Source organism: Ambystoma mexicanum, chromosome 6p, assembly GCF_040938575.1.
Source record: "Ambystoma mexicanum isolate Mex_15411 chromosome 6p, UKY_AmexF1_1, whole genome shotgun sequence".
NCBI classification, from domain to species: domain Eukaryota; kingdom Metazoa; phylum Chordata; class Amphibia; order Caudata; family Ambystomatidae; genus Ambystoma; species Ambystoma mexicanum.
Window position 1 is genome coordinate 641,446,397 of NC_090935.1, and position 14,765 is coordinate 641,461,161.

Consider the following 14,765-nt stretch of genomic DNA (forward strand, 5'->3'; position numbering starts at 1 on the left):
CAAACGGACTGCACATCACATAAATGCTGGTGCCGGTCCAAAAAAGAGGCAGAGTCCCGCCTCCTATGAAACAGAAAGAGGACTAGCCTCTAGTCTAACCAGCCCTTAAACAGTGTAATAACACGGTGGAGCAAACACCAATGCCGCGTTGACGTAAGTACATAAACTAAAATAGTCAGAATTCTAAAATGCAAAGGATTTAATATTTAAAAGCAAAGTTACAAATGCACAGCAATGATACAACGAGCAGCTTTATAACACGTCCTCGTGAGAACAGCGTCACCTCTCATTGAAAAAGTAGTGGGCAGTGTAATACATGAACATTGGAGGTTTTTGAAGTTCACATTAATTCTAAGATGACACTGCTTATAAATCAAGTCACTGAAGGTACACTTGGTTAAGGCAATTTATTATTTAACTACCTGTCCCTGGCCATGCGTTACTGTGGCTCAGTCTGGTTAAATGGAGAAGAAAGAAAAGAGAAAGCGCACGTTTCTAATATGTTTAATTTCACAATGCTTGTGGGTATAAAATATTTTTTGTTGTTCCATTGTCTGTGCAGATATAGAGATTGTCTGGTTTGCCGACTGTAGAACACGCAACATATAATTGTCCATGTGAGAAGCAATCTGTGTCTAGATCTAAACCGCACAATTCTAAAGATTGGCCTTGAGCTTTGTTGATGGTGATTGCAAACGCAAGTTGGCATGAATTGAGCTGTTATGATTTCTGCACCGAACGACGTCATTTGGAAGCATGAGTTGTATTTCCTGATGTTAGATAGGAAATGCTTTGATTTGGCGGTATTTCCGCCAAGCAAAGTTTTTAATGGCTCTTGCGGTTCTCCAAGTTGAGGATGAGCCAAACTGTTAATATAACTTGAATACACCCACAGAGTGTATAGAAATTTTACAGTACTTATTAATTTGTATAAAACACAAGAACTTTATTTTGTATTCAATGAAGAACCTCAACATATCAATTGAAGATATTTTCAGTTTCTTTAATTTTCAATAATTCATTGATGGCCCAACGCGTTTCGAGAAATTCATCTCTTCTTCAGGGGCATATTCAACAAAATGTATCACATCTAAAGGGACATTTTTAAAAAAAACATATAATTACCCATATGGTATCTTGTTCTCCAAGGCATTCATGGTTAAATATATACTGTTCACATATATTCTCTGATAGAATTCCATCAGTGTATAGAGTACTTAGATACATTTCATCAACAAAGAAAATATTCACTCAGCTATTCAACATCATAGTTGTTCGGTCTATTTTTCAACGGATAATCAAGTGTGTCCAAAACAAGGTCAACTAATAAAGATTTCAAGTGGTCAGTGTTGCATATAGTGCTGCAAATAAATCAAAAGCAGTACCCTGTATAATGCTCATGTTTTCATTTAGATAATTCTAACATATTATTGCCTAATAAAGGTGTTCTTTGTAGTAATAACATTATGTTTATGAGTAAATTGCAAATAGCCGTGAGGGTATGGGCAAGTGGGACCTCACTGGGAGTGACTCCCCCTTAGGGGCCAAGAACTGGCATTCCTATGAGGAGCTCTCTATATTGCCCGATATATCGGCATATATGGGGTTGCCTGCTGGGAAGAAGAATGGAAACTCTTTATATTTGGCTGCAGGTAGTGCTGAACTGAATCTATTAGAAACAGGAAAAGAGCAGGTCTTTTAAAGAAGATACAAGTATTTAAGTGAGACGAGTGGGGGAAGGAGGAGGAGAGAATATAATGCAGGGAAGCCCCCTGATGTGATAGCTCCTTGGATGGGCAGAGCAGAGACAAGCCAGGGAGCCTGTGACTTGCAAATCATCAAGTATTGCCACAGTGAGACGCTGGGTGACTGGTGAGAACAGCAATAGGGGAACCACTGCCCGAGAAGACAGAATTATCCAGGAGCTGGTTGTGGCATGACCACGAATGCCTCACTGTGTGTGAGATGCCAACTGAATAACACTGAGAACCTCACAATTCAGAGCACAAGGGGCTTCTTGTTACCCCGTCCATAAACGACTGCAGTCTAAGGGGCAGCCACGAATGAAACACTGATGAACATCCGTAAGGGAAAACTGACAATGGAGAAGAATACCTGAGTGCATGCCAAGCCCTGCAACGCTCCCCTATTCAGATAAAGGTACCAGGGAGAACAGGAAAAGTGGGAGGCTGCCGGGGCAAGAGTACACAATGAGTGCATCTCGTCTCTGTCATAAAGACGAGATACGTGGAATAAAGTTCTTTGATTGTCAATATGAAAGGCTCATAAAGCAAATAACCCCTTGAGGAGAATAAAGAGGGACTGGAGACAATTCCCTGGAAAGAAGGGAAAAGGTCTGATGGACAAAGATACAAAGAGTGGATAAACACAAGCACGGCCTGTGAAGAATATGACATAAAGCTATCAAGAGAACCAGATAAGAGAAGCAAGAGTATAAAAAAGAGAATGCAGGGGTCGGCTAATCTAAAAGGGAATCACAACCCATGCAAAAGAGCGAAGGAGGAATGGAGAGACTGTAAAAGGATCATAAAGGAAGACTAGAGAGTGAGATACTATCTCAAAACAAGCTGCAAGCAGCATAACCTTAAAGAGAGCACCAAGCCCAGAAGTGTTTTTCAAGAGCTACAAGAGCTAATGGAGGAGATATCAAGAGCTTACCAAAGAAGATTGTATTAAGAAACTCAAATGAAAGAGACATTTCCACACAGAGATGATCAGAAACTACGAGTAGCTCAGAAGAAATACATCCTCTTGGCTGAGGTTAAGCTTTTAAGCTAGTGGTAGGGCCAGGTAGAGTTAGTCTGGACTGGAGACATTTTACTTTGGGACATCCTGATGACAGAGAAGCAACCTTAGTTTCTTTAGATAGTCAGTGACCTTCCTTTAACAATTGGGAAAGTTAGACCTTTTTGTATAATTTGATTAAATAGAGTTCATAATATCCTTAATGTGTCTGACTCCTTCTTTTGAGCCCTCACCACAGTGAAGAAATATATCATAGTTTGGCTCAAGGGATATTGAAAGACTACACACATGGATAAACTGTTTGTGAGTAAGTGAACCTTTCAAGCAGAGGATAGTTTTGGACACAACAAAAATCCCATGAATCCAGTTGTGGCTGGTGAATTTTTTAATTGAGGGGTGCAAACAATTGGCACAAATATGCCAATGCAACCGAGAATAGTGAGGGATCCCAAACCAACCAGGGTCAGGGGTTTAGCCTGCAAGAATAAACTAGAAAATTGGGTTTAAAAGGTGCATTTTACAGCACAGTTTTAGTGCACAATTGTGTTAAAAGCCACTAGGCTTACAATCGGTTTTGTAGGGTAAGGTATGAAAAATGTCTTTCGCTTCTGAGTCACCAACAATGCACAGCAGCATTTCCAAAGCAAGTTCATGACACCTTTGCTGTTTTGCCCAAATTGTGCCAATATTCTGCCAATGTGAACAAATAGTTTCCTGCTCACTGTGGCCATATGTGGGCGTGCTGCCTGCATAAATATATGCCAAAATGAGAACATACCTATGCTTCCTTTGCCCATGATGAAAGTAACAATTCAATAAGAAAACAAGTCCACACTAGCTCTGCCAATAGATGTCAGTATCTCCTCATAAGACGATACTCCTGTGCATGTTTCCCTTAATGCCAGTAGAAACATGCCATGCCACAGTAAAACAATATGTTCATACCGGCTGCATCAATGTAGGCCTGTGTGGATATGCAAGAACACTCATCATGTAGGCTTTGCCCTTGATATCAGCAAATAACTGCCATGGCACAGTAAGAAAGGGTTCCTATGTGGCCTCACTGGTCTACATTGGTGTAGCCAGTCTGGACATGTTTATCATGTTGGTATTCCCTTTAACACCAATATAAGATGCTATGCCAAAGTAAGAAAACATGTCCTTGCTGGCTGCACAAATCCCCACTCACACTCATGTTGGATTTGCTTTTAAATCCAGTAATAAATGCCATGCCATAGTAAGACTGCACAGACTTGTTGCACCAATATAGGATAGTATGGCCATGTAATATCCCTCATCATGTTGGCTTTGCCCTTAACGCCAGAAGAAAAATGTCAGGCCACATTGAGAAAACATGTCTCGGCTGTGTGCACAAATGCTCCCCCATGAAAAAGACAATCTTGTTGGCTTTGCCCTTAACACTAGTATAAAATGCCATGCCACAGTAAGAAAACGTGCACTTGCTGAAAACATAAATACCGCTCATGTAAGAACACTCATTTTGGTTTTGCCCTTAACACCAGTATAAAAAGCCATGCCACAGTAAGACAACATGTCCTTGGCAGCTGCACAAATACCCCCCCTCCTTCATCATTTAGCTGTGTCCTTAAAACCACTATAAAATGGCATTTCATAGTTAGAATACCTGTCATTGCAGGATTCAGAAATGCCCCTTCAATTTAAGAACACTAATTATGTTGGTTTTACCCTTAATGGCACGAATAAATGTGAATCCACATTAAGAAAACATGTCTTTGCTGGTTGCACAAATGCTCCCCTCATGTAAGAACACTCATCATGTTGGATTTGCCCATAACACCATGCCACAGTACGAACACATGTCTTTGCTGGTTGCACAAATGCTCTGCATCATGTAAGAACGCTCATGTTGGCTTTGCCCTTAGCACCACTGTCACATCATGCCACAGAAAGAAAACATGCCCTTGCTGGCTGCACAAATTCCCTCCATATGTAAGAATCATCATGATGGCTTTCTCTTTAACACCAGTATAACACGTCATGCCACAGTAAGAAAACTTGTCCTTGCTGGCTGTACAAATGTATCCCCCTTATGAAAAATACCCATCTTGTTGGCTTTGCGTTAAATACAAATATAAAATGGTGTGACACAGTAAGAAAACATGTGTTTTCTTGCTGCAGAAAATGACCCTCCTCATGTAGTAACACTCATCATGTTGGCTTTTCCTTAACGTGTTTGTAAAATGCCATGCAGAAGTAAGAATACATGTTATTGCTGGCAGCATTATCAATGCCCAGCGAGGGCCCATGCCTCCCAGGCACACACCCATTCAAACACATTCATACAAGCAGTCATGCACCCAGGTAGCTTGTCTCAATCAATCATTCATAGGAAACCCAGAACCTACACGCTGCATTCTCATTCAAATATGCACTCACATGACACACACACAGACATACACAGACACACTCATGCAGTTACACTCTGTCACTCACAAGCATGTACCCTTTTCACAATTGTGCGAACACATTTCTTTTTTTTCAATTTCAAAAACGTTCCTGGGGTGCATCCATGACCTTTTCTTCAGAATGGACTTCCTCCTTTCACTGTTCCTTCTTGCTATTCTTCGATCTGGCAAAGGACAGGAACATCATTCTGATCCCGCCCGGCCCTGAGATAGGAAGGCAGAGGGAAGGGTGAAGATACTTCCAGTATGTTCCATGCACTAGGTGTTGTAGGACTTCTGAAGGATTCTGAACGTCGTGACTTTACAAATGGTTGTCCTAATGCTTTCAGAGGGCACTGCACGAGTGAAGGTATAGGCATTGTATTTTCCCGCCTTTATCCATGAAAATTCTTTGCAAATGCAAATGATAAATTTGCATTATTATGGAGTGAGGTAAAGTCATTACATCGATAATATAAGTGAATTTATTTTTGCTTGATTACTTTTAGGGACCTTGTTGGTCCTAGAAATTAAGGGGGTGCTACCCGAGCACCCCCTATGGGTGAGCGAACACTGCATCATAGCTTATGAAGAAAACATTAATAGGCAACTCATGGATAAAGTCTTTTATGTCCCATAAAGGGCTGTTCCCACATCCAAGTTAATCTCCCTCAATTCTGATTTGGTGAGTTAGAGAACACAGTTTGGCCAACGAGAATTAATCTAATTTCTTGATCAGCCAAGAATCATTAGATACAGCTTTCTATATATTACCTAAAGTTCAGTAATCTGCGATTAATGCCACAGGCTGCCATGTAGTCTTGGGGATTAAGTCAGTATTTCAATCACTTTCATTTTTTGTGTATTAGCTGATAAAGCATTTGTACCACTCAGTTGTCCTTACTATGTGAGGGGCTCTCAGCAGATTATCGAAAGCATGGACAATGGCAACCACTCGTTGTTGACATTTGATTTTGAAAGTCTCTACATTAATATCCCTAAAGAAAAGGCATTGGAAGTCATATTTATTAAGCTGGAGGAATGTCAATAATATTCCTAGTGAATTTATTTTAGCACTCCCTAACCGGGCCATGACCGGGACAATTTTATTTTCAAAGACTAGTTATTTGGAAAAGTTCGAGGACATTGAATGGGGTAGTGTTTATCCCAAGTAGTGCCAAACATTTTATGGCATATTTGGAGTTGATCTTTTTATATTTAGAGAAAAATCTGAAGACAGAAGATGCGTGCGTACAATCACTAGATTGATAATAGGTTTTTAGGGACAGAAGCGCAATTTAATACTTTTCATATACGGTTAAATGTACCCAACCCCAATTTAAGGTATTCTATAACTTCAAGCAAGGACGACATTTATTTTCTGGATTTCTTGATTTCATCAAAAGAGGGTTGACTTATTGGTGATCTTGTTACCGAAAAAAAGTAGAAATATGGTTTTGTACTTTTTTGCTTGGTTTTGAACTTTTCTAGTTTTCCCCCATGCAGTGTATGTGTAAATGTACCGTATGCATAATTTTGCATACTGTTGTAACTGTTCCAGTATTCACGATGTTATGCAATATGTCTGTAAATTAAAAAAACAAGTAGAGGGCACAAGGCTATCCATGTACGCTGATAAGCCAATCTTTGCAGCAAGTGTGATTTATAGACAGAGTCAATTCCTTCACACCAAAAACATGGGTTGACCAACAAGACCTGACTGTCTATGTTATAACTTGTTGTAAAATTAGCAATCAAACCAGGAGACTGGTCAAAGGTAATTGGCGGCTTCTTATAGATATGGATAACACTTTTGGACATGTACTGATTGCCTTTGAAAAAGCACGCCCTGGCACAAACTTATCGGGAACCTATGGAATCCATTTTAATAGCAATGTGTGTACTTCTAAAGATCGTAAGTTATTTTCGATGTGGGACTTGATTTTTCGGCCATTTTATTATAGAAAGTAAAATTATCACATGTAATAATTAGAAGTGGTTCTTGAACGCTCACACTAATTGCAAGTGGTCTAATGAAGCATGCTTGCATACTAATGTATGTATGGATGCAATTAAGCAAAGTACCATGAATATCTGTGAGGATACAACTACAATCAGAAGTGAAAGTGGCAGCACCAAATGTGAGACTATTTTTTCTGTGGACCACAAGGACTACAGTATGATTTTAAATGAGACTTTGAAAATTCCAATTGTATAGATGTAGGGGCAACCCTCAACAAATAACGAAAACAAAATACTTGTTTTAGATTGCTGCCCTGAGCACAACAGTTTCAAGACTTAATTATGTATGCAGTCTGTCTCTGCAATAACAGTGTCTGCAATGCTGGCTCTTGGAAGAAATAAACTGGGGTATACATTCAAGCTCTATAAATACGGTTCGATTAAAGACTCTGGTAAATTGGGTAAAACAGTGGGACACAGCAAGATATATAGAGCAAATGGAAATAGAAGGTCAAATCAAATGCAATCCCAACAATACTGGTAGTCACAGTAACTGATGAATTCCACATATAGCCACTGACTGATGCAGGTTCTCATCCAATCACATTTTATCATTTTAGTTTGAAACAGTCGCAGACCAACAGCATGTGCATGCTCCAGTTGTGGCAAGATGATTGCCGGCCATCCAGTCAATGCAACGAATGTCCTTCCCATGGGTGAGGCATTTCCCCTTCTGGAACACATATTGCTTCCCCCTATGCTGCATATTTTTAGGCATGCTCAGCATATGTGGGAAGCCTATTATCTGTGCCCTTGTAGAATTGAGTTCATGATGTCGTATTTTTAGACTATTGTAAAGAGATATTAATGTATTACATAAATAACACACACACAGAATCATTATCCATGCTTGATGGGGACTTCACCATTTGCCAGACTGACACTAGATTCTGGCAATGAGATATGAAAGGGTTTTCACATCTGGCCAATAAAACCGGTTTAAGAAATGGGTAATTTGGGCATTTCTTTGTTTTAGAGAATTAAGAATTATCAACAATCGCTTGTTCAGAATCCATCACTGAGCATACTAATTAAAGAGTGGAATGTAAGGGGCTGGGTGCCTTGGTCAGCGTAGTGTGCTCATCAGTAGTTTACCTCAACTAGATGTGCCTTGCAGTGGATGTAGCGTGTAACATTAAGTGTAACATTTGTTCAAGAACAGGGATGAGAACACGATCGGATGCCAGGAGAGGGAGATAATACACTAGACAGGACTGGTCGTGAATTTGGTCATGAATTTATCAAACAGAGCATTGGATTAATATGAGCAACAGGTGCTTAACAAAGGACTCTCCTTTGCGCTGACAGTGATCCTACCAGTGTACAAATTGATACAGAAATGTTCATTAGGAAACAAACTCAAAAAGTACTTTCATTATACCAATTGGAGACAAACAAATACTACGTACTATCGTGAAATCTCTGACCTCACGATCAAAGACATCGTTGATACCCAACTTCTAATGTCCTTAGAGGCAGGAAGAACAGTGGCTGCAAAACAATTGATAGTGGATTTGGGTATTGAAAGTACAGTCATGAAAGACACACATTTGAAACCTCCCTCTAAGTTTGTGCCCCCACCATCCCCGAGTAAGTTAATTGATACTTTTCTCCAGGAGGTGATCAAAGGCTTACATGAAGCAAAAGTGCACAAATCATCCAAAACAGGTACGCAGCTTTCAGCCTAACCTATTAAGAATCCAATGCCTTAGATCAATTGCAGAAATATGATGCCGTCATTATAAAAGAGGCAGATAAGGGTGGGAATATCATTGTACTAAACAAATCAGACTACAACTGGATGGCAGAAAAGCATCTTCATTTCCTAACTGTTATGCGACCACCAATGTCAATTGTGTATTGGGTATATTTAAAGCAATTAACAATCCAATACTGAAATGGCATCATACCACATTGATTACTGATGATGAAAAAAACTTCTATAGCATGGAGCATCCCAAGATCCCCACAATATAGTTCCTCGCTAATGTTCACAAGACTTATGACATCTTTCCTGAAGTTCAGGCACTTGTTAGTGGAAAGGGATGGCTAACAGAAAAAAAAAAATCATAGAGACTGTGTTGAGATCAGTGGTTTACAAATTACCATCCTACGTAAGGGACACCATGTAAGTATTTGACAACCTTAATAAAGTGCAATGGAACAAACAATACACACTGGGCACAATGGATTGCAAGGCCGTCTATACTTCTATAGATCACCATCTGGCTCTAACAACCATAGATAATGTCTTCGTCATCCTCCTTCACACTTCAAAAGGACATGATCAAAGAATTCCTAACATTCACATTGCAGCATAATATTTTCCTTTTCAACAAAATTCTATATAGACAAACTAAGGGCATGGCCATGGGGGCCAGCTATGTGCGTCCATTGGCCAACCTCTTCATAGAGTGTATGAGGATATGCATTTATTCATCTTTTTAGACCTACACATTCAGATTATTGATGACAACATCTGCACGAGAACATTTAGAAAACCCACGGAGGTGAATGCTGTATTACACTCACACAGTTACAGCAAAAGACGTGTAGTGAATAATATCCCCAAGGGGAAGTTTATAGGCCTAATTGCAGTAAGGATCTGTTTTAGCAAGAGAAATCAGATCTCATCAGACAAAGATTTCTTCGAAGAGGGTATACCTCAAAATGTATTGAAGAGGCCAAAAGACAAGTTGATATGTTGGAAAGACCAACATTACTTAGCCCAAAGGCTAGATCTTGCGAGGAAAATAAAAAGACATGCATGATCACTACTTATTGTAGAAATAACAGGGAAATATAAAAAATATCAAAAGACACTGGCACATCTTACTTCTTGATGAAGATCTACAAACTATATGACAGATAAGCCAGAGTTTGTTTTCACCAAAGCTCCCACCCTTAAAACAAACTAGATTAAGTTGAAGCTTCATGTTTAACCGGAACCCAAGTGTACAGACGAACATGTCATCTGGTCAAAGAGTGAAGGGATTTTTCAAATGTATGACCTGTTCTATGTGCAAACATGTGTTGAATAATGTGAAATCATTTGTAACTAATGACAAACAAGAATTACCCATACAAGATCTGATCAACTGTAGGACCACATTTGTCATTTATATTATAATCGCAGCGCAAGCGTGTGAAAGCCACGCACATCGATTCATGGAAGTCCGTGTGCGTGTAAATCCTGGGATGTGCGCTAAAATCCTGTGTGGCGCACGCGGGCGCACACGTCACCAAAGTGCACATAGCGCAGCTCACACAACAAAAGTAGGCGGAACACGGGGCGTAACACGCGGAATGGGGCACAACGCGTGAAAATGTGGGCGTTACAGGGGAAGTACTGGAGGCAAATGTGCATAACGCCCACACGCACGCCTACAACACGTATTCAAGGAATCGAACAGGGGTAACCCGTGCGCCAAAAAAGACGCGCTAATCCGGAAACACGTACGCCAGCAGGAAGCAGGCGTACGCGGCCCCGAGCAGCATAAAAGTGCGCACAAACAACAAACAAGCTCAGACACTACATTGAATATACCATTCCTCGCAGCAGTGGTCGTGGGACACCGCAGGAAGAGGAGGATAGCCAGGCCCAGAATTTTTACACCCAGGACCAGCCTTTTTGGGATGCCTGATGACCAGGTGTATGGGAGGTACAGGTTCCCACCACACATAATACTCGACCTGGTGAGTGAGTGGGAGGATGACCTCACATCACCCACCCTGTGCTCCCAAGCACTGAGCCCCTTGGAAAAGGTGCTCAATGTACTGCACTTCTTGGTCACTGGTTCATTTCAGCGGACAAGTGCCATAGTGGGGGGGGGTGTCACAGGCCACGCAGTCACGCTGCCTACACCAGGTGTTGGCCATCATGACTGCACGCTCTTAGGTCCGCAGGCACATATACATGCCCAGAACACCTGCAGAAAGGCAGTCCGCCATCCAGGACTTTTACAGGGTGGCACACTTCCCCAAAGTGCTAGGTGCCATTGATTGCACCCATGTGGCTCTACGTCCTCCCAGGGCAACTGAGCACATCTATAGAAACCGCAAGCACTGGCATTCCATCAACGTGCAGGTAGTATGTGATGCCAAGGGAATCATCACCTCAGTATATGCCAACTATCCAGGGTCCACCCATGACAGTTTCATTTTCAGAATGTCACCCCTAAACCGGGACCTAGAAGGTGGGCGGCATGGCGATACATGGCTGCTTGGTGAGTATAAGTGCCTCTGCACATGCCTGCATGTCAGATACTGAGTAATTTCACAACCCCACTAATGATACCCATCATCACCTCCCCAGGGGACAGTGCCTACCCTCTGAGCACCCACATGATGACGCCAATTCGGAACCCCACCACACCACCCGAGGTAAGATACAACACAGCCCATATTGCAACCCGGGGCATAGTGGAGCGCACATTCGGAGTGCTGAAGTCACGCTTTCACTCCCTTGACCGCTCTGGTGGGCAGCTGCTATATGCGCCCCCAGTACTGTGCAGGATCATAGTGGCAGCATGTGTCCTGCACAACCTTGCAACACGCCGTGGCCTCCGGGTGGACATGGTGGTGCCCCCACATCCCCAACCACATGCACGGCCGCTATACATGGGAGGGGATAGGGCACATGGTGAGGCAGCCCGTACGCAGCTGGTGGCTAATTACTTCACCTAAAATCACACCCCTGTGGAGTGGACACAGCCCTGGCACATACCAGCTGACAATCAATGATGATGACATAAGGGACAGTCAACTGTCGCAACCATACCAGCCTGAGTTTGGTCACCTGGAAGTGTTACATTGTGTGCATCCCTACCTACCGAAAGACAACCAATGCTGTGTCACAAAAAGGTACACATTTATGCTGCATGAATGACTACCCCCTTGCAAAATACACCATGAAAATAGTGCCAAGTCACCCCACCCTTCCCCATCTCAGCTACCCAACACACCATGGCATGTCATGCAATGTGAAACCAAACAAATGAATGCACAACAGATGACACAAGTGTCACAAAGTGCACTGTCCCAAATGGAAACAGGCCACAGACAATATGCTCCCAGAGATCAATAACAAACAGCACACATGAACAAATACTTACCAGCAACACAATACAGCAACACAGGATGAAACAGGGCCAGAATATGACAGTAAAAAATCAAAGTAGTGCAAGTCTTACAACCTGAATAAGCCAGCATATCGACCCCTTCCAACTGCAGAGGGTTGCTGCCAGGCAAATGTGTCAGCGTACTGCATACAATATGAACTGCATCTGCAAAGGAGACGGCCTTGTGAAGACATGAAGAAGGTACCTGTGAATAAGGAGGAAGACATGGATGCACAAGCACATATCAATACACCATGCAGTGTTCAATACAACAATAATCCCCACTAGGGATGTCCACACAGTTTTGACCACAGACTGCCCACACAACTCATGGGAGCCCAATGTCACTGTGTAAGTCACTGTCACTTGGTCACACCCTTTGCAAGCCCATGGAAAGTGGAAACAGGAGGGGTGTGTGTGTCAGGAACCCAAGCATCTAACCCAAACACAGGACAAGCCTGCATGTGCCCAGCTGGAATACATAGTGGATGCCCACGGGAGCCACACAAGGCAACACACTGTAAATAAAATAAAAAAATTAAAAAAATAAAAAATGGCCATGTGTGGGCCGGGGGTGGAGGCCACCCAGGAGAATCGAGGACAGGGTGCACACCAACACCCACCTGCGTGGATGTTGCGGAAAAAAATACCTCCATGGGCTCATGGCCTGCACGGCTATGCCAATGTGGGAGAACTGCTGTCGCTCTCTTCACCCTCTGCTGCAACATCAGGAGGTGGCGGTGCTATGGGAGGCAGCCCACGCAAAGCCCTGGTATGGTCCTCCATGGCAGCAAGCATGCAGGTGTGGAAGGTCTCGTTCTGGAGGATGATAGTACGGAGATCCCCATGCAGCACCTCACGGGTTGCCTGTATTTCTGCATGCATGGCCTCGCGTGTTGCCTGGATCTCCTCACGAGTTGCCTGCAGCTCAGCTGAGAGCGAACGTGTGAGCTGCTCCAGCTGCTGTTCTGCCCTAAAATTTCGGGAAGCCTCAAGTTCTACCAGATTCTCCCTGAGGAAATGGAATTCTAACCTCAGGGCTTACCTGTGGCCCTGGGACTCTACAGATATGGCTTTGTGCAGAGTCTCCAGTGCCGCCCGTCGGTCCCTGTTGGACGCCAACATGTCCTTCCTGTGTGATTGGCAACTGGACTCTGTTGCCTTCTGTTGGAGCTCCATCTGCCTTTCAGGGGGGAGAATGGAAGTGGCCACCCTCTCCATTGCCTGAGCCATCATTTCAACCAATGCTCCCTGTTGTGCTGCTATACCGTACATGGAGTTTTCCCATACAGTACTGCCTGGTGGCGCACCGCCACCGCGTCGGCGGGCACCACATCTGTTTGGGCCAAGGCGATCTGCACCTTGCTCTGCTGGCACTACCTGAGGCTGCAGGACTGCATTCCTCCTCTGATCTGCTGGCCCAGGAACAGTATCAGATGTTGTGGAGTGTGACCCTGCATCCGTAACCGCCAAAGGCGGAGTTACCAACACTGACATCCCCATAGAGGGGTCTACTCCTGGTGCAGGTGGGTTGGACAGAACAGCATCCCTGCCAGAAACACTCACCTGCGACAATACATATGTCTCATCATCTGATTCAGCACCTGAATCATAGAGGTCTGGGGAGGTGCACCCAGAGACTCCCCTGGACAGTATGGTCTGCAGGAGGATTGGGTTTTCACCCACCACCACACTACGTCCTCCACTGGTGCCCAGTCGTGCCTGATATTCCTCCTGGGTCTGCACCATCTCCTCCACCTCTACAGCATCAAGTGCGTCATCACCTGCAAAAACATGAAAGACAACAAATGGAAACAGGCATGAGCACCGTAGCACACACATAGGCCTGACAAGCCAGAGATCCAGTACATGAACAACACATGTCCCACATGACCATAACTTTGGCATGCATACACTGTCAATGATTTGGAAGGGGAGGCAAAAAGCAGACACTGTGGACTCCAAGTTGGAAAATGAACACATGTTCTGCATGCCGGATAGCACTGTCATCACATATTAGCCTGTGAGTGGCATGGTCAATCCACATACATGGCACATGGCAAGACACAGATGGCACGTAGCATAGCCATGGTACATTTGACAAGTACAGCTATATGTCAGTGAATGAGTACTGTCACCCATCCATGTGAGATGGACATGATGAGATGAAAAATGCAAAATAGTGTGACAAAATATGCATGTGCCACACTGCAACACATCCAGTGTGCAATAATACATTGATGGCAGGCAGATGGATACATCAATGGTTGGTCACTTCAACATGACAGAACACAACAGTCATGTTCAACATTCAAACAGGGCCCAAAAATTAATATGAGCAGGCCCTTACTCAATCAGCCTGAATGGTCAAATCATTCCCATAACAAGGTAATAAATGTGGGCCAATGTGGGTTGTAATCTATGACAGAAG